Source organism: Vanellus vanellus (genome assembly GCF_965231255.1).
Source record: "Vanellus vanellus genome assembly, chromosome: 1".
NCBI classification, from domain to species: domain Eukaryota; kingdom Metazoa; phylum Chordata; class Aves; order Charadriiformes; family Charadriidae; genus Vanellus; species Vanellus vanellus.
Genome location: NC_138905.1, coordinates 146,756,359 through 146,762,892, shown reverse-complemented (window position 1 = coordinate 146,762,892; position 6,534 = coordinate 146,756,359).

Here is a 6,534-nt window from a genome sequence, read left to right as displayed (position 1 = left end):
TTGGGCAGAAGGAAATGTGGTTGAGGCAGTAAAACTGCATCCTGCAACATGTAGGGCTGGAACTCAGACCACAGTGCGCTCTTATTTGGGCTACACAGGGAAGGAAAACAGGTCTCCTAACACAAACACAGATAATTTTAATTACTTGAATTGTTTTTACAGGAGCCCTTTAAAGAGAAACTTTTTTTTTTTTTTTCAGGACTCCCACAGGATAAAGATAAATTAACCAAGTAAATAGACACAGGGCATCTTAGATCCCAGACAAAACATTTATGCTAACTAATCTATTTGACTTCCTTGCAGAGTAACTGTCAGTCTTCCCCTGAGGAAAAGGGATGGCACTGAGCAATCCCTCAGCAATCCCTAGGCGTCATGTGAACCCTTGAAGTCAGTAAAGCCAAACTACTGTGAAAAGTGGTGATTTAATTTCCCTGCAATACCTTTTTGTCGGTGGTATATCAAAGCCCAAGGTACTCTTGGATGGAGAGAGTTCATGCTGTAAATTAGAGGAGGGGAAAAAAAGAAGAAAGTTTTATTAGAAGAGCAATGAACAAAAAGGATCAAGAATGAGGGAACTGAGATTAATGACTTTCCCAAAGTACTGGGCATGGGTGGGTTGACTGATATCCTTGATGACTGACAGTAAGTCAGGACATGAGGGCCCGGGACAGCTGGAAGAGGACCAGCTGGAAGAGGGCCTTTAGCCTGGAGAAGAGAAGGCTGAGGGAAGACCTTATTATGGCATACAAGTATCTGCAGGGTGGGTTGAAGGAGGATGGAGCCAGGCTCTTTTCAATGGTTCCCAGTGACAGGACGAGGGGTAATGGGCACAAGTTAGAACACAGGAAGTTCCATTCAAATACACGGAAACACTTTACGGTGAGGGTGACAGAGCACTGGCACAGGCTGCCCAGGGAGGTTGTGGAGTCCCCTTCTCTGGAGATTTTCAAGACCCGCCTGGATGCAGTCCTGAGTAATGTGCTCTAGGCAATCCTGCTTTAGCAGGGGAGTTGGACTAGATGATCTCTAGAGGTCCCTTCCAACTCTGAAACTCCATGATTCCGTGATGTATTCCTGACCTGGTCGGTGTATTCAGGAGGTGTCCCTCAGGAGATGACTTAAGCCAGAGCCTCAGAGGAAGTCCTCAGTGTTCAGCAGGTGAAAGTCTGCTACGGCTGCGTTGCTTGAGAGACAAGGTGATACTGCTGCTAAGAAACGCCTTTATTTCAAGTCACACCACAGACTGTGAGCTTGGGTGAAAACTATTTGGAAGTCCTTTCACCAAGACTGAGTAGATAAAACCCAAAAATAGCTGAAATGTAAAGGGGCTGTTTAGCCACCTGGTTTTGCTTGATTCGGAAGCAGGCATGACTCGTCACGGTGGAGAAGTTACTTGAATCAGTCCCGATTATCAAGAGGACACCCTACTCGCTTTGTAAAACAGCTGTGGGTGCATCAAGAAGACTCAGAGAAGATACACCTTTGCCATGTTTGTGTTATGCTTACTCTGGGGATCTGAGGGTGTGGACTAAGCCTTGCAAGGCAATAACCTACTAGTATGTTTCCATTCTTTTAGCAATTATTAGTGAGTACAGGTGGGAGAGCCTGGTCCTTACAGCAGCAAGTCAGCTCAGATGTAGGTGGGTGTCCAGCATATCCCTCAAAGTGACTCTTGGCAGAAATGAAAGGCAGGAGTGCAGAAAATAGTCAATTACCAAGTGCCGGGCCCCTGAGGGCACCCAGAGACACCACTGTCCCTGCCCAGCCTGCCCCAGCCCCCCGACCCCCTGCCCACAGCCCAGGACCCCATTACAGCCCAGCTTGGGGCCATCAGTCCGAAAAGGTTCAAAACAAAGTTACCTTGCTGGAGGTAACTTACCTTCATCAGAACTCTGATAGAGGAAGCTGTGGCAACAATTTCAAATACTTAAAATATCAGAAAATTTAGTAGAATTTTCTGCCTGTTTTACCATTAGTCTTGCAGTGTTTTCACTCCCAAGAGCAGTTTGAAGGGGAAATAATGAAAAAAAATCCCCGAACAGTAAAACCACAAAGTATGGCAATTTGTCAAAACAAAATGTAAAACGGGAGCTTCCTTCCCTTTCACCCCAGTATCAAAACAAATATGAAGAGCTCTCTGTAGCTCCTGCCTGGGCAGCAGCTTCAGCCTCCAGGGGGTCAATGCTCTTCCCTGGAGGCTGCGTGACCAGACCATCCAGCAAGAGGATAAACAAAAAAGAGGAATGAAGACAGTGAAGGAAGAACAAAAGAAAAAACAACAAACAAACAAACAAATACAGCAAAGGAGACTACAATAAAGTTTCCTGTAAGCAGAGCAGAGGTATAAGAAGTTTGAACACGCTAACGAACGTCATGGCCAGCAAGCTGGAGCAGCCTGATTTGACCTGTTTCGTCCTACCACCAGTGATGCCTACATGCTCTTCTCCATACAACCAAGTCCGGCAGCTAATAAATGATGCGGGAAGCCTGCCTAGACAGAGGATAGTGCCAGGATATGCAGAGAACAGGTTTTCCCAGAACATTTCTATAGTCATCCCAAAGGCGATAGGCAGAATGAGCAGGAATTTCTTCTGGGAGGAGAACGTGAGGAGCATTGTAGAAACAGCGCTGAGATCAGCTTGAAACTTTCAGGCTGCATTTAAATACTTCCTGTTTGAGCTGCGTGGTTCAAATTAATTTGAACAGCAGCTCTGCAATTGCACGTAACCTTTTTTTTTCCTGTTGCTCAGCTAGAACATTAGTTATCTCTCATTTGTAAATCAGCCACTATATCCTGTACTGACCTTTTACTGTGTGGTTTTTTTCTGTTCACCCACTTGTTTAATGAGTCGGGTTTGTGGGTTTTCTCTTCATTTTTCTAATAGGTATTGTAAGAGTGAAGCTACTGTGAGAGCAGAAGAGCAGATGATTTCTGTGCTATAACTTTATAAATCTCTCTTACCTCTGACAACAACAAACTTGATAGAGTGAGTAGGAGTAAAATGTCTGTGATAGCTGATGCACACGTCAATGCAGTTGTCTCTGTTAGAGGGATTCTCAGACAGGCATGAGTCTGCACACATGTGGGCACATGTGGGGGTCCTACCAGGAAATCTTCTGTTGTCCTCACAGACAAATAACACAGTTTATTGCTTCCAGTTTTTAGTATAATAAACTATACATAGTCAAAGTTTATTTTAAACCTTAACCATGAAGTTTTCTCTTTAAAATTATTGATATCTAGCAGCTTATGATCAGCACAGTTGGGCTCTGCTTCAGCTGGACATACCTGTACTCACAAAGACCTCTCTTTAGGAGCCACGAAGTGAAATGGTGGCACTGGAACCTTAGGCAGGGTTATCCTGAAGAATCTGAGGAAGTGTGGTTAGCCAGCATGCGAGTTCTTTGTTGATAAAGGTTACAGTCAAACCAAAATGGTTTTCATATAGTGTTTCAAGCATATGGACGCATCACTAAATAAATGGTGTGTTGCAGCCGCACAGTTATGCTATAATCCCTTTGGCCAGGTTTCGTAAAGCTTGTAGTGAAGGCCCAAAGCAAGAGACTACCACCAATTTTTAAATCTGTTGCACTCATTAGACAGCTGGAAAAAAAGAAATTATGGCCTGCTGACAGCCATTCAAACTGGGAAACTCCAATTAACAGCATAAAAAACCCAGGGAAGACTTCCTCATTAATAACCAGTAATGACAGCCCGGGAGCTAAGCCGGTTCCCAGAGGTTCCGGGAACCCAGGAGTTTCCCAGAATAGCTACCTTTTTGCCCACTAACATTTTCCTCATAAAAGTTAGATCATCTGGCACAAGCCTATACAAGAGTAAATTTCAAGTGAATTCTACATTCTAGCATTTGTCTTTCTCCCATTCAGGCACAGTGAAATCATTTACATCAGAAATTTTGAATTTACAAAATGATCTTTAGAAAACTTGATGGGACAAATTTATAAAGTAGGTGCAGTGGTTGAGCCCTCACCATTTTCATTTGCACATGCCAGTACGGATTTGTGCATAAGACTGAAATGAATAAAAAGGCAAATAGATTCTCAGTTCAAAATTATATTCTGTGCATGAAAGCATTGCCTTATGAAGGCACAGGAGAGCTGTAAGTATTTTGTTACAATGGCTGTCAGAGGGTTTTTTGGGGGAAAAAAATAATACCCAGTTAAAAATAGGTCTCAAATTTTCTAGTTAATTTCTTCGCTTGACTGCACTGTAAAAGATTTAGTTCCCTAATTATACCGACACAATGGCTTAACTCGTTGAGTTGCAAAAGCTTGTTGTTATTCTTAATCAGCATCTCTAATTCAGCAATAGTGAGTCCGTGACAATGAGAGAAAACAGCAAAAGATTCATTACAAATCTGCCATTACAAATAATTATTTGCCACACATTTTAGTGTATTTGAAGCTCTGTGACCCCAAATACATTACCATGGGAATAACTTTTATTCGGCAGCTACTGTAAATTGCCAGGCAGCAGGAGGCTCGACGGAGGCGCTGGCTATTCACGTAGCCTAAGCCCATTTCTGGCTTGTAAGATGACTGTCTCACCGCTAATGGGGTAACAGAGCACACTCTGCAGGGGAAAGGCTTAAAGATTTCAAATTAGAGTCGTCCTTGGCATAACTGAAAAATACTCAAGTTATATTAGCATGGAGTTGGATCGCAGAATAGACCTTTTTTTCTTTCATTGTTGCTGATTTATCTGAATTTCTACTGTTACAAATAACAATAGATTTATCCTTCTGAACTTCCTCTTGAGCCTCAATAAATTCATATACTTGCTTTGCTCTGCCTTCCACCTCCTGCTTTTTCTTGTGCATTTCCTAATAGCATTTTCTATCACCCTCAATGAGGGCATTATCTTCTTTTCTTAGAGGAAGTCAGAGGCGCTCACAAGATCACTGATGACATAAAAGGGACCATGATTTAAATTTATAAAAACCCCTGCTTTCACTATTTTTTTTTTTCCATTTCAATACCCAGATATCACATTCTTGGAAAAGCCATGTCTTGGAAAACCGGAGAAGCCAACTAAGAGCACAGACAATCCCCACGCTGACACAGCGTAGTAGATTAGCAATAGGTTCATCTTTAAAAATCAGAAGTGGAAATGAAATGCATCTGCTTCTCTTGGCTGCAGAAGAGCTCCCCTAGCTGGGTACACGTCAGGCTGCTGTAGCCAGTTCAGCAACGCTGGACTGTGTTATCAAGCATCCCTTAGCCCAAAAGCAGGCTGCAGTGCTGGATTTGGCTTCATCCAAACACCCCACCAGCTCCTGCTCTGTGCCCGGCTCTTACATGGGGCAGCGGAGAGCAGCAGCACGCTTACTTACCATTACAGCTTTGCCAGTTCTCAGTTAAGAGTAGCTTGGAGAAATCTGGGAGAGAGGAGTGAGGAACACACCTCCTCCCTTCCAATTACACACAGTCCCCAATCTCAACCACCAGCCCCCCTCAGTCCGGAGGGGCACTGAGAGGTCTCGTACATTCCCACTGCCCTCGCTCTTTTGCAGAGAGCCATTAGGTGGTATCATTTGCACGGTGACTACTTGATTATATTAACTAAAACCTGAAGCTGGACACCTGCCTTCTCCCAAATCAGCCCACAGAGAACTGGACTTGTGCCAGTTTAACTAGCAGGAGTATGCTAACCAAGACAGTCGTGAACACCACAGTTTTCCTGCCTCATTTCCTCATATTTCTTGCAGGTACTGAGGAGTGACCTCAGAGGTATTACCACCTTCTGCTCGTGGCTTTGCGTCTGAAGCCCCTTCCACCTGGCTGCTCAGCAGCCCCCAGGTTAGAAGTCTCCTCTCCTTGTGTCCGACTTTCCACTTTCGTCATAGCCTCTAAATTTCCACTGAATGCCTCAAAACCTCTGTGATATTTTTGACCTTTTGCAGGCCCTTAATCTCGGTTCCGCTTTGGGGGAAACTCCACTGCAAAAAATCCCTTCTGCGCCCGCCACCTCGCCTGGAGCGGCTTCTCCATCCTGCTGTTCTCAACATGTCCTTTCTGAAATGTGAGCTACTGGGACTGGTCTCACATGTGAAACACATGGTATTGCACATATTGAGACATCTGATGACAAAGCAACTTCAAAAATAAAAATATCATCCTAGTTTGTTGGCTTCTTGAAGCTTTTTAAGCTGCCATTAACCACGGACTTCCTTTTGGCTGAAGCCTGTGAGTGACAATATGTGCAAGCAGAGCACTCATTAACAGCCAGGATGTTTGAGGGTGGTGCTCCTTGTGCAAAGCATATTTAATTTTATCAGCTAATCAAGTTATTTTTAATCACAAAGTGCTCTTGGAAAATGACAAGAGCATACGAGAGCCGAAAGATGGTTAGATACAGAGGCAACTATTTCTATTTTGAAACCTCTGCTGAGAAGATAAAAATGATTCTGAGGCTGAAATGCGGTGTTCCAGCATTTACTGTCTCTCTTGTCAGTAGAAGTACCGTGGGAGACGGAAGAGCAAAAATTAAGTTAGAGAGATAATACACAGGAA